The 19,927-nt window shown below is 38.5% G+C and overlaps 1 protein-coding gene across 7 annotated transcripts in view; it reads right to left on the minus strand.

The window, feature by feature from the left end:
• olf186-M (Ki-ras-induced actin-interacting protein-IP3R-interacting domain olf186-M) overlaps window positions 1-19,927 on the minus strand; it is an 85,435-nt gene that overhangs the window by 19,612 nt on the left and 45,896 nt on the right. Inside the window, exons 1-2 of one of the 7 annotated variants that reach the window (XM_073992663.1) lie at window positions 10,601-13,053; window positions 7,114-10,538 (exon numbers count right to left, since the gene is read on the minus strand). The exons of 1 other annotated variant lie outside the window; for it this stretch is intronic. The gene's annotated coding sequence lies outside the window, so the exon portion shown is untranslated. Of the gene's footprint in view, window positions 1-7,091; window positions 13,193-19,927 lie in introns of those variants that run through there. 5 more of the 7 variants (XM_073992668.1, XM_073992662.1, XM_073992664.1 and 2 more) reach the window with 5 other exon arrangements.

Genomic DNA, 19,927 nt, shown 5'->3' on the forward strand with positions numbered 1-19,927 from the left:
TAAAATCTTTGCAGTGATGCAGATTGATCCGCTTTATGTGAAGTAGTTACTGTCTATTATCTTCTACTGTCTTGGCGCGAGGCGAAATCTTGTCCAACCGTAGACCAAAATTCAGTCACGCTCTCACACGTTCTTAGGTATTCTTGTCCCTGAGTGTCTATTGACACCCATACTACGGAGTGTGACTGATAATTACATGCATTTGTCAGGATGTTGGGATTCTGCCTACGAAGTATTGTCAGTATTCGTGTAGAATCGATGGCGCTTATGCTGACATTACCCTCCATCAGAGGATCTTCTTCATACTTACAGCCAATTTGCATCTACTCCGCTAAAGTTCTTTGCAGTGATGCAGAAGTGGTGCTGTCTACGATTTTCTACCACCTTGGTGTGAAGCGAATTCTTATCTAACCCAGAGCCAAAAGCGGTTTGCTCTCATGTGTTCTTAGATATTCTTATTGTCTAATAGTCTATTGACACCCCGATGACAAGACCCTGGTCCGTGGCTGATAATTGTCAATGCGCTTGTTTGGAGGTTGGATGGAATTCTGTGCTGCCAAATAACAAGAAACAATGCGATGCATTAATGCAGGTTGGCAACACATTCACTGTCGTTGTGATTAGAATAACAATTCTTGGAACTCCTTGACTCGGAGAACTCTGGGAAGGGTGCAAACTGGCAGCTGTGAGTATGAAAAAAGATTCCCTGTAGTAGGGTATTGTCAGCACACGTACAGAGTCCATAGGGATGTGGCACCCATGCTGACAATACCCTACTACAGGGAATCTTTTTCATACTCACAGCTTCCAGTTTGTACCCTACCCAGAGTTAGCCGAGTCTATATACTGTATTAACAAGGAGTTCCGAGAATTGTTATTCTAATCACAACGATATATGCGTGAGTGTTGCCAAAGACATTGAATGCGTTCCCAACCTGTATCGATGCAACGCATTGTTTCTTTTTATTTGGCAACACAAAGCGCCCAAATAAAAACACTTGTTCTGTTTTCAGCTTAGGTAAAATGGAAGTTTAGCTCTGCACGGGTATTTAAAATTATGAAAGTTATTAACAATGATCGTTGAGGGCAATAAGATACTAAACAATTAGTTACTAAATTACTTATAACCATTAACACTTTCAGACTTATTAACCTTATTTCTTAAAAACTGCCATAAAAGCCAGGCATTTAGTAGTCAAAGAAACTAAATGATTATTTCTGTTGGCATTTTAGGGCTCTGGGGGTCAACAACTAAGCGAAAAAATGCTAATTCAAATTTAACTACTTTCAAATCGAAAACTGCAACAGTGTGGAATGAACAGAAGACACCAGCAAATATTTTGAACTTTCGAAAAATTAACCAAACAATTTTTACACTTCTGTTTCTGAACAAATCACTTACAAACAATTCTCAACTTGGATTAAACGGCTGACTTAAAAATCGATTTCAATTTGTATAACGGTTTGAAAAACAGTTTATGTTGTTTTTTGCTACCGCATATTTGTTGTTGCTGTTGCGGGGCACGAGTAGTTTATTTCCAATCTGTTTTTGTGTGTGTCTGTCTGACTGCCTATTTAACTAGCCCCCCACCCAACGACCCCGTCGTTTACGGCTCGTCTGGGCGATTTGTCTTTCTTTTGTTTAAACAGAAAATGATAATTTCACCGCCGGTTTCGTTTGGCTTGGCTTGTTTGACATTGAATACCATATTTGTATGTGGATTGATTTTTATTTATTTCTGTTTTTTTTTTGCGAAAAAAGTAGGAAAAAAACTTGTTGCTATTTTCATAACGATTACATATTGTCGTTGTTGTAATTGTTGCAATTGTTGAAGTTGTCATTGCTATTTACAGCCTTGAGAGAATAAGAAATAGTTTGTTTTTATTTTTGTAAGGAATAATAAAAATAAAAATTAAAACATGTAATAATGCTTACTAATCTACTAACATTTCATCATCAGTGTTTCATCAAAGCCTAACAATAGGCTAAGGTGTAATATTGACGCTTTCTGAAGCCATCTTTGAAAAACCTATGCCGACAGACTACTCTATAATGTATCTCGGCAACAAACGGGACAAAGAATTAACGTAGAATATGAATGTACCAAGAGAGGTATTTTCTTTCACGACAGCAATCAAAACGATAGTCGGACTATCGGTAGTTTGCCAGGTCTACTGGACCCACAACTTTCCACCTCGACACCGTGTGGAGATTGTTCTAAGATGGAAACTGCAACAGAAGCAGGCGTTTATAGCAATGCCTCAACCTAGGCTTTAATAGTTGAAGTTGAAGGAAAATTTTAGTAAATGCCAAGCTGAGATCTTTGCAATCAAAAAAGCTGCAGAACTTGTAAGCAATAAGAACAAGTAAGAACGGACTTAACTTCGACCAGGCCGAACTTGTTATACCCTCCAACATGAGTTGTATTGAAGTAAAATGGAACAATTAAGGCCTGCGTACATAAGCTGCTCTGCCTGATTACCTTGCTTTCCTGCTTCATTTTTGACATAATTAAAATAAAAGAATAAAGAAGGGCGAGGAAATTTCGAACTGGGTTGCCCTTTTCTTTTTTATTCTTTTATCATAAGTAAGCAATGTAAGCAGGTAAGGCAGCTTATGTACGCAGGCCTTTAGTTTCCTTTCGTTTATGAACAAGACTTACTACCAAATTTCAGCAAGTTCGACAAAACAATGTGGCTAACCTTCAAAATACCGAAATTCTGGAGGTATCGTTCCATGAGGGGGCTACGATGTAGGAACCCGCGGACCTATACTGATAATTGTCTGTTGGAATATTTTATAACCCCATGGAAAACTAAATAACAAATTACAGTCTTTCGGTGAGATATTGAAGTCACAACCTTCAGAATTACGAAAATCTGGAAGTACCATTCTATGGGGGCCTATACCGAATTTTAGTCAAACAAGCTTTTGCCTCCATCGAAGACTAAGTACCAAATTTCAGCCATTTCGGTGTGATTATGAGGCTAAAACCTTCAAAATACCGAAAATCGGGTTCTATGGGGGCTATATGAACGATTGAACCTATACCGACAAATTTCATATGGAACGTTTAATAGCCAAATGAAGACCAAATACCAAATTTCTTTCTATGGTAGCTATACTAAGGCGGGGACCTATACCGACAAATAAAGACCAAATTTCAGCCATTTCGGTTGAATATTGAGGCCATAACCTTAAAAACACCCGAAATAGGGAGGTACCCGTTCTATAGGGGCTATACTAAGGCGTGGACCTATACCGACAAATTTCTGGAAGAAAGTTGTGTACCCCCAACGAAGACTAAAAACCAAATTTAAATCCATTTCGGTTGTGACCTCAACCTTTAAAACTCCGGAAATAGGAAGGTACCAACATTTCAATTTCGATAGACTCTTTCTAAAAGAAAGAGCGCTTCGACAGACACTTTCTCAAAGAAAGGGTGCATCGAAAGACAATTTCTTAAAGAAGGGATTCTTCGATAGGCTCTTTCTGAAAGAAGGTTGCTTCGATAGACCCTTTCTGAAAGGTGTGCTTCGATAGACCTTTCTGAAAAAAGGGTGCTTTGATAGACCCTTTCTCAAAGAAAGGGTGCTTCGACAGATCCTTTCTGAAAGAAAGAGTGCTTCGATAGACCCTTTCTAACAGAAAGGGTGCCACGATATACATTTCTCAAAGAAAGGGTGCTTTGATAGACCTTTTCTCAAAGAAAGGGTGCTTCGATAAACCCTTTTTGAAAGAACAGGCGCTTCGATAGACCCTTTCTGAAAGAAAGGGTTCTTCTATAGACCCTTTTTAAATAAAAAGGATGCTTCTATAGACCCTTTCTGAATAAAAAGGGTGCTTCGATATACACTTTCTGAATAAAAAGGGTGCTTCTATAGACCCTTTCTGAATAAAAAGGGTGCTTCGATAGACCCTTTCTGGATAAAAAGGGCGCTTCTATAGACCCTTTCTAAATAAAAATGGTGCTTTTATAGACCCCTTCTGAATAAAAAGGGTGCTTCGATAGACCGTCTCTCGAATAAAGGGTGCTTCGATAGACCCGTTTTTAAAGAAAGGGTGCTTCAATAAACCCTTTTTCAAAGAAAGGGTGCTTCGATAGACCCTTTCTGAAAGAAAGGGTGCTTCGATAGACCCTTTCTGAAAGAAGGGGTGCTCCGATAGACCCTTTCTGAAAGAAGGGGTGCTCCGATAGACCCTTTCTGAAAGAAGGGGTGCTCCGATAGACCCTTTCTGAAAGAAGGGGTTCTCCGATAGACCCTTTCTGAAAGAAGGGGTGCTCCGAAAGACCCTTTCTGAAAGAAGGGATGCTCCGATAGACCCTTTCTGAAAGAAGTGGTGCTTCGATAGACCCTTTCTGAAAGAAGGGGTGCTTCGATAGACCCTTTCTGAAAGAAGGGGTGCTTCGATAGACCCTTTCTAAAAGAAGGGATGCTCCGATAGACCCTTCTATAGAATATTTTTGAAAACAGGATGCTCCGATGGACCCTTTCTGAAAGAAAGGGTGCTTCGGTAGACCCTTTTTCAAAGAAAGGGTGCTTCGGTAGACCCTTGCTCAAAGAATGGGTGCTTCGATAGACCCTTTCTAAAAGCAAGGGTGTTCGACAGATCCATTCTGAAAGAAAAGGTGCTTCCATAGGTCCTGTCTGAAAGAAAGGGTGCTTCGATAGACACTTTCTCAAAGAAAGGGTGCTTCGATAGACCCTTGTTCAATGAATGGGTGCTTCGATAGACCCTTTCTGAAAGAAAGCGTGCTTCGATAGACCCTTTCTGAAAGAAAGCGTGCTTCGATAGACCCTTTCTGAAAGAAAGCGTGCTTCGATAGACCCTTTTTCAAAGAAAGGGTGCTTCGGTAGACCCTTGCTCAAAGAATGGGTGCTTCGATAGACCCTTTCTGAAAGAAGGGGTGCTCCGATAGACCCTTCTATAGACCATTTTTGAAAACCGGATGCTCCGATGGACCCTTTCTGAAAGAAAGGGTGCTTCGGTAGACCCTTTCTGAAAGAAAGAGTGCTTCGTCAGACCCTTTCTGGAAGAAAGAGTGCTTCGTCAGACCCTTTCTGGAAGAAAGGGTGTTTCCATAGGTCCTGTCGTAAAGAAAGGGTGCTTCGATAGACCCTTTCTGAAAGAAGGGGTGCTTCGATAGACCCTTTCTAAAAGAAAGTGTGCTTCGATAGACCCTTGTTCAAAGAATGGGTGCTTTGATAGACCCTTTTTCAAAGAAAGGGTGCTTCGGTAGACCCTTGCTCAAAGAATGGGTGCTTCGATAGACCCTTTCTGAAAGAAAGCGTGCTTCGATAGACCATTTTTCAAAGAAAGGGTGCTTCGGTAGACCCTTGCTCAAAGAATGGGTGCTTCGATAGACCCTTTCTGAAAGAAGGGGTGCTCCGATAGACCCTTCTATAGACCATTTTTGAAAACCGGATGCTCCGATGGACCCTTTCTGAAAGAAAGGGTGCTTCGGTAGACCCTTTCTGAAAGAAAGAGTGCTTCGTCAGACCCTTTCTGGAAGAAAGAGTGCTTCGTCAGACCCTTTCTGAATGAAAGGGTGTTTCCATAGGTCCTGTCGTAAAGAAAGGGTGCTTCGATAGACCCTTTCTGAAAGAAGGGGTGCTTCGATAGACCCTTTCTAAAAGAAAGGGTGCTTCGATAGACCCTTGTTCAAAGAATGGGTGCTTTGATAGACCCTTTTTCAAAGAAAGGGTGCTTCGGTAGACCCTTGCTCAAAGAATGGGTGCTTCGATAGACCCTTTCTGAAAGAAGGGGTGCTCCGATAGACCCTTTCTGAAAGAAGGGGTGCTCCGATAGACCCTTCTATAGACCATTTTTGAAAACAGGATGCTCCGATGAACCCTTTCTGAAAGAAAGGGTGCTTCGGTAGACCCTTTCTGAAAGAAAGAGTGCTTCGTCAGACCCTTTCTGAAAGAAAGAGTGCTTCGTTAGACCCTTTCTGAAAGAAAGGGTGTTTCTATAGGTCCTGTCTTAAAGAAATGGTGCTTCGATAGACCCTTTCTGAAAGAAGGGGTGCTTCGATAGACCCTTTCTAAAAGAAAGGGTGCTTCGACAGATCCATTCTGAAAGAAAGGGTGCTTCCATAGGTGCTGTCTGAAAGAAAGGTGCTTCGATAGACACTTTCTCAAAGAAAGGGTGCTTCGATAGACCCTTGTTCAAAGAAAGGGTGCTTCGACAGATCCTTTCTGAAAGAAAGGGTGCTTCGATATACCCTTTCTCAAAGAAAGGGTGTTTCGATATACCCTTTCTCAAAGAAAAATCAAAATCTATTATTTGAAAAACTTTTGCTCTATTCCAGAACCTGCAAGAATCGGAACAAATTGAAAAACTGAAAAATCTAAAAATTTTATGACACGTTCGTCATTTTGGGTAAGTCCATTGTTTCCGAGATATGGGCCTTTGAAGTTCCGAAAATTCCCTTGTTAATAAAATTTTTTTCCGCCAGTATGTATATCCAAGAATCCACTACTTCCGAAATTGTTGCTACTTTTTCCTTTATAAGTTTGAAAAGATTTACAAGTGTTTGTGTACGGGAACACATACAGTGTTTCTATTTCAAGGTTAGAAAACGTCTCAGCCTTTGCTTTCGTATAAGGATCTCTAATATAAGCATGCACTCTTCAATCGCAGTTGCACGATATGCCCATCACTTTAATGGGACAAATTGATATAAATATTTTATTTTATTGATAGCTAGGCCTGACTTTGACCCTTTGTAGGTAATAGCTGATATTTTTTAACGTGCAATGTTTGTTTTGAAACCGCAAAATAATTCACTTCCAACATTTCTCAGATAATTTTAAAAATTTTCCGCTTTATTGTTATACGTTTGTTTTTTTTTCTTCTCTTTTAATTTTGCGGTTTTGTATTTTTCCTTAAATTACGTTTTTATTGGCGCGCGCGAACAAAATACAGAACAGCGCACAGAGAGACTCCATTTGAATATTCCTCTGATGTTTGCATAATTAGTTATTTGAAAAAAGAAATAAAGTGAATTTTGTGGTTAATTTGTTTTGTTTCTTTTTTTCAAATTAAATCATCCCACAAAATATTTAAATTTGTTCAAAGTTGTCACATTTTTATAAATATTAACATGCTTCTTCTTGTTGTTGTATTTCTGTGGTAATTTGTTACTGCCTTCTTGTTTTAGTGGTTCGCAGAATTAATTTATTGAAATGTGTATTTCTGTTTTTTTGTTTATTTGTTTATCGCTATTAAAAGTAAACACAGAGCGACAACACAGCCTCAGCATAGACGGCGACTTGTATTAATTTTATTCATATTTTTTCTGGTTATGCCGCGATTGTTTGTTTTTATTTTTTATTCAGCTTCTATTTATTCACCGTGGCTTTTGTTATTATTTTTTTATTAACAAATGTTTAACGTCTTTTCAGCTTTAACAACAATTGGCAACTAACTTGAGCATTCGGAAGCTTGTTGTCGCCTTGCCTGCCAAACTGCATGTTCGACCAGAAAATACCGATACCCGTCGTTTTTTGCTGATTAATTTTACGCTGCTCAATTCTCTCTTAGATTGGGTGCAAAGCTCAGCTTTGACTGCTCACTCAGTGTTTGTTAATCATTAACCACAGCTGAGGAACAGTTGCATAAAATGGGCACAAATTTGTTTGTTTGGTTTTGTTTTATTGTCGACATTCTTGTGATTTTAGCTTTCATGTTTTGCAGTGATTCACATGCCCGTCCATTGTCTCCGTATAAAGAATTCTCTGGAGAGTGGCTCGCGTCGGGTTCTCACCTAATTTAGATAAAATCGGCACTGAGGTATTTGTTGTTTTTTTGGATGCGTGTCGTTATGCGAATGTGTTAAAGCCATTGTTGGTTATTTAAACGAGTTCACTACAGTTTGATTGTTAAGTTAACTGCATGGCAGAACTACCAGGTAGTGGTATCACACCAGCTGATCGAATATGAAAAGTCAAATCCCTTTATAAAAAAATATTTTTGTTGTAATTTCCCCAACAACATAATGAAAGTTTTGACATAACATATTCAAAATTTTACGATGCCACTACCTGGTTAATTGTGCCATGGTTAACTGCTTAAATTTATGACAGTTACATATTAATAGGTGTGTTCCCGTAGTGTTATAGCAAACATTTTTGTTTTACTTTATATTATGTTGTCTACACAAATTTCCTTGGCATGACTGGAAGGATAGAAGACCGTTGTGGAGGCCATAGAAGAACGAAAGATCTGTTATATTAGGGTGATATCTTTTCGACTTTTTTCTCAATTTTTTTCTGTAGCAGGAATTATTGAACGTTTATTTCACTTCAATATTGAAGAATTTTACGCAGAAATAACTTTTTTTGATTTTATGAAGAAAAGAAGACGCGTTAAGGGCCTGCTGTAGAATAGAAGAAGCCTTAAGCGGTTTTCTATAGCATAGAAGACGCGTTAAGCATTCGCAAGACGATTTGGCGGTCTCCCATAGAATAAAATACGCCTTCATCGGTCTCTTATAGAATAAAATACGCGTAAACAGTCTTCAGAACAACATTTTTGAACTTTTGTGAGGGAGGTACTGGAAGGAGTTGTCGGATATAGACAATACGGTGGGGCGATTGGAACACCTTATTGGCACCTTCTCGTTTCTGATTCCTGGGATTGTACTGAGCAAAAAAGTACACTAGACCATATGTCTACGGTGAAAATCAAGCCTCCCGACATTGAAGTTTTTTATTCGCGTTTTTTTTTTTTTGATATTTTGACTTATAACACCCAAACCATTGAGAATTTCGATCCAACACTAATTCAAAAATTTTAGCCAACACAATAATTAGGAACTTTCTAGTACAACGCAAAAGCATTAGAACGCCCCTTTTGTCAGTTTTAGCCATGTGGATAAACAACTTCAAGTCAAAATCGGGAGGCTCGATTTTCACTGTAGACATGGGATGTGGTGGACTTGTTTTGCTTAGTAGAATCCCAGAAACCACAAACCAGAAGGGCACAATAAAGTGTTTTCCTTCCATATAGTTCGCCCCAGCCTAATAACCAGTCTTCTAACTTGATTTAATTTGAGAGAAATATTGCCATGTAGAAAGATCGCGCCTATGTCAGTCACCCCTATCGATATTTATCGTGTCAAGCAGTCATTATTATTGGTGACCGTATGAATTTTTAGGGTTTTTCACATTAGGACTGGAAGCGTGGACTGAATATGGAAAGAGCAAGTTGTTCGGAGGTGCAGAGTATGTTGTTCTGAAGTACGGAGGAGGTTGGTCGGAGGTCCAGAGGAAGTTGTTCCGAAGTTCGGAAGAGGGTGGTCGGAGGTCCAGAGGAGGTCGTTCCGAAGTTCCGAGGAGGGTGGCGGAGGTCCAGAGGAGGTTGTTATGAAATTCGGATAGGGTGGTCGGGGGTCCAGAGGAGGTTGTTCCGAAGTTCGGAGGAAGGTGGTCGAAGGTCCAGAGGAGGTTGTTTCGGAGGAGGGTGGTCGGAGGTCCAGAGGAGGTTGTTCCGAAGTTCGGAAGAGGGTGGTCGGAGGTCCAGAGGAGGTTGTTCCGAAGTTCGGAAGATATAGATAGCAGTGCAGATAGTGCTAGATAGGAGAAAATGCAGCGAACAGAGAGGTCTTCTATAGAATAAAACATATTTTAAGGGTCTTCTACAGAACAGACGACCACACTAAAGAATTTCTATGAATTTCCATAGAATAGCTGACCTCTGTAGAGGTCTTCTATAGAATAGCAGACCTCTGGGGAGGTCTTCCATAGAATATCAGACCTCTGTAGAGGTCTTCTATAGAATAGCAGATCTCCGTAGAGGTATTCTATAGAATAGCAGGCCTCTGTAGAGGTCGTCTATAGAACAGCAGACCTCTGTAGAGGTCTTCTACAGAATAGCACACCCATGAAGAGGTCTTCTATAGAATAGCAGACGTCTATAGAGGTCTTCTATATAATAGCAGACCTCTGTAGAAGTCTTCTATAGAATACCAGTGCTCTGTAGAGGTCTTCTAAAGTATAGCAGACGTCCGTAAAGGTCTTGTATAGAACATCAGACCTCTGTAGAGGTCTTCTATAGAATAGCAGACCTCCGTAGAGGTCTTCTAATGTATGGCAGAACAACGTAGAGGTCTTTTATAGAATAGCAGATATCTATAGAGGTACTCTATATAATAGGAAACATTTATAGAGGTCTTCTATAGAATAGCAGACCTGTGTAGAGGTCTTGTATAGAATAGCAGACCTCTGTAGAGGTCTTTTATAGAATAGCAGACCTCTGTAGAGGTCTTCTATAGAATAGAAGAATTCTGTAGAGGTCTTCTGTAGAATAGCAAACACCTGCAGAGGTCTTCTAAAGAATAGCATACCACCGTATCGGTCTTCTATAGAATAGCAGACATCTATAGAGGTCTTCTATTGAATAGCAGCCCTCTGTAGAGGTCTTCTATAGTGTAGCAGACTTCTGTAGTGGTCTTCTATAGATAAGCAGACCTCTGTAGATGTCTTCTATAGAATAGCAGACCTCTGTAGAGGTCTTCTATAGAATAGCAGACCTCTTCAGAGGTCTTCTAAAGAATAGCAGACCTCTGTAGAGGTCTCCCATAGTATAGCAGACTTATGTAGTGGTCTTCTATAGAATAGCAGGCCCCAGTAGAGGTCTTCTATAGAATAGCAGACCTCTGTAGAAGTCTTCTATAGAATAGCAGACCTCTGTAGAGGTCTTGTATAGAATAGTAGACTTCTGTAGAAGTCTTCTATAGAACAGCAGACCTCAGTAGAGGTCTTCTATAAAATAGCAGACCTCAGCAGAAGCCTTCTATAGAATAGCAGAACTCTGTAGAGGTCTTCTATAGAATAGCAGACCTCTGTAGAAGCCTTCTAAAGAATAACAGACCTCTGTAGAGGTTTCTATAGAATAGCAGACCTCTGTAGAGGTCTTCTATAGAATAGCAGACCTCTGTAGAGGTCTTCTATAGAATAGCAGACATCTGTAGAGGTCTTCTATAGAATAGCAGACCTCTGTAGAGGTCTTCTATAGAATAGCAGACCTCTGTAGAGGTCTTCTATAGAATAGCAGACCTCTGTAGAGGTCTTCTATAGAATAGCAGACCTCTGTAGAGGTCTTCTATAGAATAGCAGATCTCCGTAGAGGTCTTCTATAGAATAGCAGACCTCTGAAGAGGCCTTCTATAGAATACCAGACCTCTGTACAGGTCTTCTATAGAATAGCAGACCTCTGTAGAGGTCTTCTATAGAATAGCAGACCTCTGTAGAGGTCTTCTATAGAATATCAGACATCTGTAGAGGTCTTCTATAGAATAGTAGACCTATGTAGAGATCTTCTATAGTATGTATGGGGGATATATACTTGGGTAGAGGTCTTTTATACAATAAACCATATTTTTATGGGTGTTCTAAAGAATGAACAACCTCATTCATGGATTTCTAAAGGGCTTCTATAGAACAGCAGACCTCTGCAGACGTCTTCTATAGTAAAGCAGACCTCAGTAAAAGTCTTCTGCAGAATAGCAGATCTCCTCAGAGGTATTCCATAGAATTAATTTCAAAATTTTTTTTAAAACAAAGACAATGGGATCAAGCCAGAAAAAAGGAACAAAATTGCAACTAAAGCAACAAAGTTTCCGATTTAGAAGAACTAATGTAACTCTGAATGACTATCCAAAATCTTTCTAATGCTTGAAGACTCACTGGAAAAAATATCCAATCTCCAATCAGCATTGCCCGAAGCAGTAAGACTTGTAAGGGATCAAAGTTATGCACGACTTTGTGATTCATCCTCACCAAAGGCAGTGTGAATATTTAAGATTCTTGTGTGTTTGATGATCTTATGTAATATACCTCCTTACAGTGATATTTAAAAAATACCCAAATTGCTTGTAAATAATAATTATATAATTGTTCCACAAACATCCCATACGGGACAAGGGAGATATCTCTCATATCAATGAGTGCACTCCGATTCGTATTAGCTTTTCCGATTCGTATTACTGAAGGATATTTTGTCAAGGTTGAATTTTTATTTATGTTGCCTGGCCGGGGAATTGCTCCCACAACCTTCACCATGCAAGGCGGGTGTGCATACCATTGCACCACGGTGGTGCAGATAAATATAAAAACGTTAAATCATTTTGTGCCTGAGTTTTATTTATTATTTTTTTTACTAGATTCCTGTTTAACAACAACACCATACGCAAATCAAACAACCAAATTTTGGTCGCAATAATCGGCCAATTTTATCAAAACAACTCCAAATGGCAACGCTATTTCCTCACAAAGCTAAGATCGTTTTGTGATTTTGTTCAAAAGCTTTTTTTAAAGTTGTTAAAGAGTGTGCTGACACCTGGCATTTCTCATTCTCACGCTTTGGATTTTTAAAAATGGAACTCTCAATGTAAACAATAAAATAAAAGCTGTTAATGAATCTGATAAGAAAACAGATGTTAAGTGTTCTCATTAGGTTAACGATGTTGTCAATATTAGCAGGGCGATTTTAATCGCTGGAAAAAAATATGATGATCTAAATATTGCAATTAATTGCGATTTTAGAAACAGTAATTCGAAAATAAAGGGCTTTTACTAAAAAAAGTTTACGAAACTTTGGAAACTGAAAAGGGTGGACAAATTATAATACATATTGGAAGAAATATTACTACGTGCATAGGACATATACTTGTATCACATGTGACAAAATAAAATGTTATTCAGCCCAATCATGAATGAAAATTCCGTGCGGAATTTCTCTCTTTTCCCTTCTTTGCTATCGCAAACAAAAAATCCTTACGGAAAAAAATTCCGATGGAGAAAAAGTAGATATCATGAACGCTCTCAAACATGTGTTTTCCTCCAAAAAAATCTCCCTTGCAAAACTGAAGGGAGATTACAAAAAAAGTTGGTATTTCCCAAAAATTTTGTACAAAACATGCAAAATAAACAGTATTGTTGGGTTTTTATACTAAAATTTTCAATTCGCGTTTGGAAATTTATTAAAAAATGAACTTATTTCACAAAATAACATTAGTTTGCAAACTTGGTCACTCTCAACTTTTTGTACCGATCAACGAAGGGATGGCAGAATTTTGCATATACAAAACACCGCTTCGTTATTGTTGAAAAACACTGGATAAATGCATATTTTCAATTATTTTTATTTCAACATTCATATTTTTTTCAATTTTTGCCACCTTTTTATTAAAAACACTTGTTTGATACACTCATTATAGTGGCAGTTCCATAGCACAATACACTGTTTGCTTGGAATTTTCAAATCTTCTTTGATGATTTTCATAACAAGTAACATCTTCTGAATATCTTTGATGTGTAAAAGTTTAATTCATTTGATTAAATTTGTTTATTTTGTCTAAAAACACAAACATTTAACATTTTCTCTTTGTTTTCACAACAATTAGGGCACACAAGGTATGAAAACGACCGTTCAGTGCTGCCAAATTCAATGATTATTTTTCCTCAATTATTTATGATAGGAGGAATGTTCTCTCGAGAAAAAACTATTCCGCGAGAACTGCATTCCGCAAGAATATTCATGATTGGACTGATTATATATAGGATCATTATTATAAACTATCGATGTTTATGTTTATGTTTCGTTAACAAGCAAATAAATTTTAAGAAAAAAAAAAATAAATAAATAAGTAAATAATTAAATAAATAAAATAAATAAATAAATAAAAATCAACAAACAAAAAAAAAACATTGTTCCACAACATCCCATACGGGACAAGGGAGACTTCTCTCATATCAATGAGTGCACCCCGATTCATATTTAGCTCAATGATATGGGACCTACTGTTTATCGCCGAGTCCGAACGGCGTGTCTTAAGACACCACTTGTGGAGAAGTTTTTCAAGGCTGAAATACTCAGGAAATGTCGCCAACATTACTGAGGGGTATTTTGCCACCGTTGAAAAATGTTTGATGTTGCCTAGCCGGGGAATCGAACCCCCGACCTTCTACGTGCAAGGCGGGCGTGCATACCATTGCACCACGGTGGCACCCAATAATCGTTCTCTCAAAACTTTTGTATTTGTTTTCCTATAATATCAGCCAAATTTATTTTCAGATTTCGTTCGAATTACTACCAAACTTCTGTTTTTAAATATTTTACTCGTTTTGTTGATTTTTGGAGTAATTTTGCTCTGTTCCAGAACCTGCAAGAATCAACTAATTTGACAATTTGTTCCATATTATAAAGGAAAAAAATTTTATCGTAGTAAAATGTGTAGATTCTTGCAAGTTCTGAAACAAATCGTCGTAGAGAATCAGGCCATAAATTTCATAAATTATTAATTTTGTAGAATTTTTGCCAAAAATTTGGAAAAAAAAAGTTCATGCCTTTCAAGGGTCACGGTTGATCAGTAATTTCCTCTCGTCTTCAGTGAATTCTATCATAATCAGGGAAGTTGGGGAGTCTACAGCTACTACCACCTATTCCCTCCCATTTCGAACATTTCCTTGAAGTCATGAGCATCTCAATTCATTCCGATTATACTGATACCGAGATCATCAACATTTGAGCATTGTCACCTCCATAACATAATCCACCTGCTTCAAAGGGATAATAGAATTGTACTGGCGATTTCAATGTACATCACGTGATATACAAATGTCAGCTTCTGAACGATTTATTGCAAACAGGTAGATTGATCCGACTTCGCTTCCATTAATTAGGAATCCTCCTCCAGACTTACAGCCAGATGTGCTAGCTCCTTCAAATCGCAACATTGGACCACATTGGATAAGCCCTACTGGCATAATTTCGTGAATTATTATAAAACCTATTCTCATGGATTCACGAATTGTACTGACTCCTTACGTCACTTGTCGCCGCACTCATGCGCAAGAAAGCTTGGGAAGATATTCAGAGAAATAATTCTCAAGCCGGGAAAGCCTTACATTCCACTCGGCAGAATTTCTCTCATAAGCCCAAATGTTCAATCCAAGACGTCACGTTTGACACAAAAGTGCTGATAGAAGAATTATGCAATTGAGCTAGAACACTTTGTTCTTAACCACAGGAACAAGATCGCGACTACTCCACAATTAATTCTAAACGGCTTTAGTCCGCAACAACAATAACAAGTAAAAAAAGCGTTAAGTTCGGCCGTGCCGAACTTTTTATACCCTCCACCATAAAATATTCTGAACTAAAACGAATAAATATTGTCTTTCCTGTCCACAATTTTAGGCGGAGATATTTTGTGACCACTGATGCCTAAATAAGGTAAAAAAGCATAAAAAATGTATTCAATCGGTCGGGAACCTTTTATAGGGCTATATCAAAGTGTGGACCTATGTTTTTGTTGTTGTTGTAGCAGCGTATAATGCTGGGTTGGCAGCCGCTGGCCGAAACACTTTTGGTTTCGGGTCAATCCGGTACGTAAGAACCCGCTGCCGTGGGATTGCCTATGTTTTTGGTGGAGAAGTTTTGTATCCACTGGAAACCTCAAATGTCAAATTACAGATATTTAGGTTAAAAATTGTAAAAAAACCGAAAATCGGGAGTTACCGTTATATGGGGGCTATACCAAAACATGGACAAATGTTGACAGTTTTTTGTGGAGATGTTTTGTGTCTGCTAGGAACCTTAACTGTCAAATTACAATTAGTTCGGTCAAAAATTTTAGCTAAAATCCTCAAAATACCGAAAATCGGGAGGTACGGTTATATGGGAGGTATACCAAAACATGGACCTATATTGGCAGTTTTTGGTGGAAATGTTTTGTGATTACCAGGAACCTCAGCTGTCAAATTACAGTTAGTTCGTTCAAAAATTTTAGTTAAAATCTTCAAAATACCGAAAATCGGAGGTACCGTTATATGGGGGCTATACCAAAACATGGACATATGTTGACAGTTTTTTGTGGAGATATTTTGTGTCTACTAGGAACCTCAACTGTCAAATTACAGGTAGTTCAGTCAAAAAAATGTAGCTAAAATCCCTAAAATAACGAAAATCGGGAGGTACTGTTATATGGGGGCTATACCAAAAAGTGGTCCGATATAGCTCATCTTCGAACTTGACCCGCCTATGGAAAAAAGACACTGGGGTGCAAAAATATAGCGCTCTAGCTCAATTATTGCGAACGCTAAAGTGATTACAACAGACGGACATGGCTAGATCATCTTAGAATGTTATCCTGATCAAGAATATATGTATGTTAGGCCGGTGCGATTTGTATGGAAGGAAAAAAACCGTAATGGGCCCTTCACGTTTCTGATTCCTGGGATTGAACTGAGCAGAAAAGTCCACTAGACCATAGGACTACGGTGAAAATTGAGCCTCCCGATTCTGACTTTAAGTTTTTTATCCACGTTTTTTTGGACATTTTGGCATATAACGGCCAAACCATATAGATTTTCGATCCAACACAAAGACAAAAATTGTTGGCAAGACAGTAATTAAGAACTCTCCAATACATCACAAAAGCATTGGAAATGTCCTTCAGGCAGTTTTGGCCTTGAGAAGATGCAAACTTTTCGGAAAATCTCGATAAATGGCACTGTGCTACAAAAGTTGACCAGAAAAATATTCAGGCGTTCTGACGCAAAATTCTATCGTGATGGGATCCATGGACAACGAAAATTCCTTTAGTTTGTTTGGGTCACTTCGTTTTATTTTTTTATAACGGTAAAAGTAGTGAAAACCTGGGTTTCTTACATTTTCAAATTTAAACGGGCATATCTTCTTTTTCTCACAACGGATTTCTATTGATTCTTCTTACAATGTCATGCAGGGTGTACCTTAACTAAATTCGAATGAAAACCGCTTACACCTAGGAAGTTTGGGCGGATTCTAAAACAGCAATGTTCATAAATGAGAAAAATATCTAAAATAAACCTTAAAATGTGAACTTTGACCGCAATTTGTTTAAAAATCCCCTAATGATTTTTTCTTGTTTTTGGATTTTTCTCATCTATGAACATTGCTGTTTCAGAATGCGCAAAAACTTCCCAGGTGTAAGCGGTTTTGATTCAAAGTTATTTAAAGTGCACCCTTACATTGTCCCAATTTGAGCCTCTATATCTCAAAAATGGTAAAACCTACGAAAACAGCATTAGGGTAAATTTTGTAGGGAATTTTCACTGCTATAACATTTTCTCCAATCCCATTTCGATAGGGCTTGCGGTTTCCAAGCAGAATCGTGAAAACCTAAAAAAGAGCTAAAAATGTGAACTTTGGCAGCAAATTATTTGAAAATCCCTCCAGCGATTTTTTTTCATTTTTATACCCTACACCACTATGTGGGGAGGGTATTATAAGTTGGTTTTGGCCAAAAAGTTTGTAACGCATCGAAATAATGGTCGTAGACCCATACTTATATATACCAAAATGAATGTCTCGACGAGCTGAGTCGATCTGGCTATGTGTGTCCGTCCGTCAGTCCGTCCGTCCGTCTGTCCGTCTGTCCATCTAAACCTTGTAATCACGCTACAGGTCGCAATTTTGATCGGATCGTCACGAAATTTTGGACGCTGATGGGGGTCCCGGAGGGGAAGAAGCCTATTGATTTTGGTGATGGTCGGATAATATTTAGGGGTCGGAAAGGGCAAAAAACTTAGGTGGGTAAAAAGACAACGTTTTTTTCGAAAGCCAATATCTCAGCTTCTGTATGGGGTATACCAAAAGCAAAAGCAGAAAATATCACCTTTCTAATGATGTAAAGTAGGTGCTCGTAGGTGATCAAACAACGAAGATATCGCAATAGTAGCAAATAAAACCCCAATTTTAATTTTTGCGATTTTAATTATATTGACAAATATCACAGCTTTGGTTGAAAATTTTCCAAAAGCAAAGCCTGACTATGAAAGTAGAAGATCCCGTCTTTACAATGATGCAAACTAGGCCGGCGTAGGTAACCAAATAACGGATATCGCAATAGTCGGTAATACATCCCATTTTTCTATTTTTTTTTGGAAATCACGCTACAGGTCGCAATATTGATCGGATCGTCACGAAAATTTCAGGGTTAATGGGGGTCTCACAGATGAAGAAGCATATTGATTTTGGTGATGGTCGGATAATATTTAGGTCGGAATGGGCAAACACTTATTTGGAGAAAAGTCAACATTTTATTTCAAAGCCAATATCTCTGTTTCTTTAAGAGGTATATCAAAAGCAAAACCTGGAAAGGAAAGTAGAAAATATCACCTTCACAACGATGTAAATTAGGTTGTCATAGGTGGTCAAAAAGCAGAGATATGGCAATAGTAGATAATGCATCCCATTTCCGATATTTTTGTAATCACGCCACAGGTCGCAATTTTGATCGGATCGTCACGAAAGTTTAGGGGTTAATGGGGGTCCCACAGAGGAAGAAGCCTACTGATTTTAATGATGGTCGGATAATATTTAGGGGTCGGAATGGGCAAACACTTATTTGGAGAAAACTCAACATTTTATTTCAAAGCCAATATCTCTGTTTCTTTAAGAGGTATATCAAAAGCAAAATCTAGCAAAGAAAGTAGAAAATATCACCTTTACAACGATGTAAATTAGGTTGTCATAGGTGGTCAAATAGCAGAGATATGGCAATAGTCGATAATGCATCCCATTTCCGAATTTTTTGTAATCACGCCACAGGTCGCAATTTTGATCGGATCGTCACGAAAGTTTAGGGCTTAATGGGGGTCCCACAGAGGAAGAAGCCTACGGATTTTAATGATGGTCGGATAATATTCAAGGGTCGGGATGGGCAAAAACTTATTTGGAGAAAAGGTCTACGTTTTATTTCAAAGCCAATATCTCTGTTTCTTTAAGAGGTATACCAAAAGCAAAACCTGGCAAGGAATGTAGAAAATATCACCTTTACAACGATGTAAAGTAGGTTGTTGTAGCTGTTCAAACAACAGAGATATCGCAATAGTCGGTAATGCATCCCATTTTCCGATTTGTTTGTAATCACGCTACAGGTCGCTATTTTAATCGGATCGTCACGAATTTTTTCGGAGTTGATGCGGGTCCCACATAGGAAGAAGCCTATTGATTTTGGTGGCAGCCGGATAATATTTAGGGGTCGGAATGGGGGAAAACTCATTTGGAGACAAATTCAAAGTTTTATTCTTTGAGAATATATTGACTTCTAGTAGGGGTATTCCAACGACAAAGCCTGTCAATGGAAGAAGAAAATATTACCTTTACATTGGTGTAAAGCAGGTTGGCGAAGGTGGTCAAACAAGAGAGATACCACAATAGTCGGTAATGCATCCAATTCTTCCATTTTTTTTGCAATCAAGCTACAGGTCGTAATTTTGATCGGATGGTCACGAAATTTTGGTTGCTTATGGGGGTCCCAGAGAGAAAGAGGCATATTATTTTTGGTGGTAGTCGGTTTATATTCCCTAAAAGAAATGTTTACCAGTGAAAAGCTTATGCACAGGGGTAGTGGTGTTGGGTATCACATGGTCGGCCACGTCCCGACTATAGCCTTTGCTCACTTGTTTTCATCTATGAAGATTGTAGTTTCAGAATCCGCAAAAAAATACCAGGTGTAAGGACCTTTCATTTAAAGTTAGTTTAGGTGCACCGTGCATGTATTCCAGGGAAGCGTGTCACTTAAGCGAGTTGAGAGTCAGGTTGAGAGAATTATATCCAAATCATTCAAAACCTTTGGTCCACACAGCAGATCAATGGTAATGCTAAATTAGTTCGGAGCAGTAGATTTGAGCTACTTGACAAAAGTCCTGGAACTATCCAAATTTGTAATTCCGGACATTTGGAAGGTAGCTTGCATAATTCCCATTTTCTGTATCATATTTTGATGTGTTTTTATTTAAGATTAGATAAAATCTTTTCATTGGAGAGGAAGAATCTCAGCGGGAATTTGTCTTTGTTGCGGCAGGAGTTGTATAAATCTTGCATAAATTTGGTCGCACACTAATAGCACTGGTTGCATCGGGCAATGTT

Source organism: Musca autumnalis, unplaced genomic scaffold, assembly GCF_047663935.1.
Source record: "Musca autumnalis isolate F117 unplaced genomic scaffold, ASM4766393v1 scaffold_5, whole genome shotgun sequence".
NCBI classification, from domain to species: Eukaryota; Metazoa; Arthropoda; class Insecta; order Diptera; family Muscidae; genus Musca; species Musca autumnalis.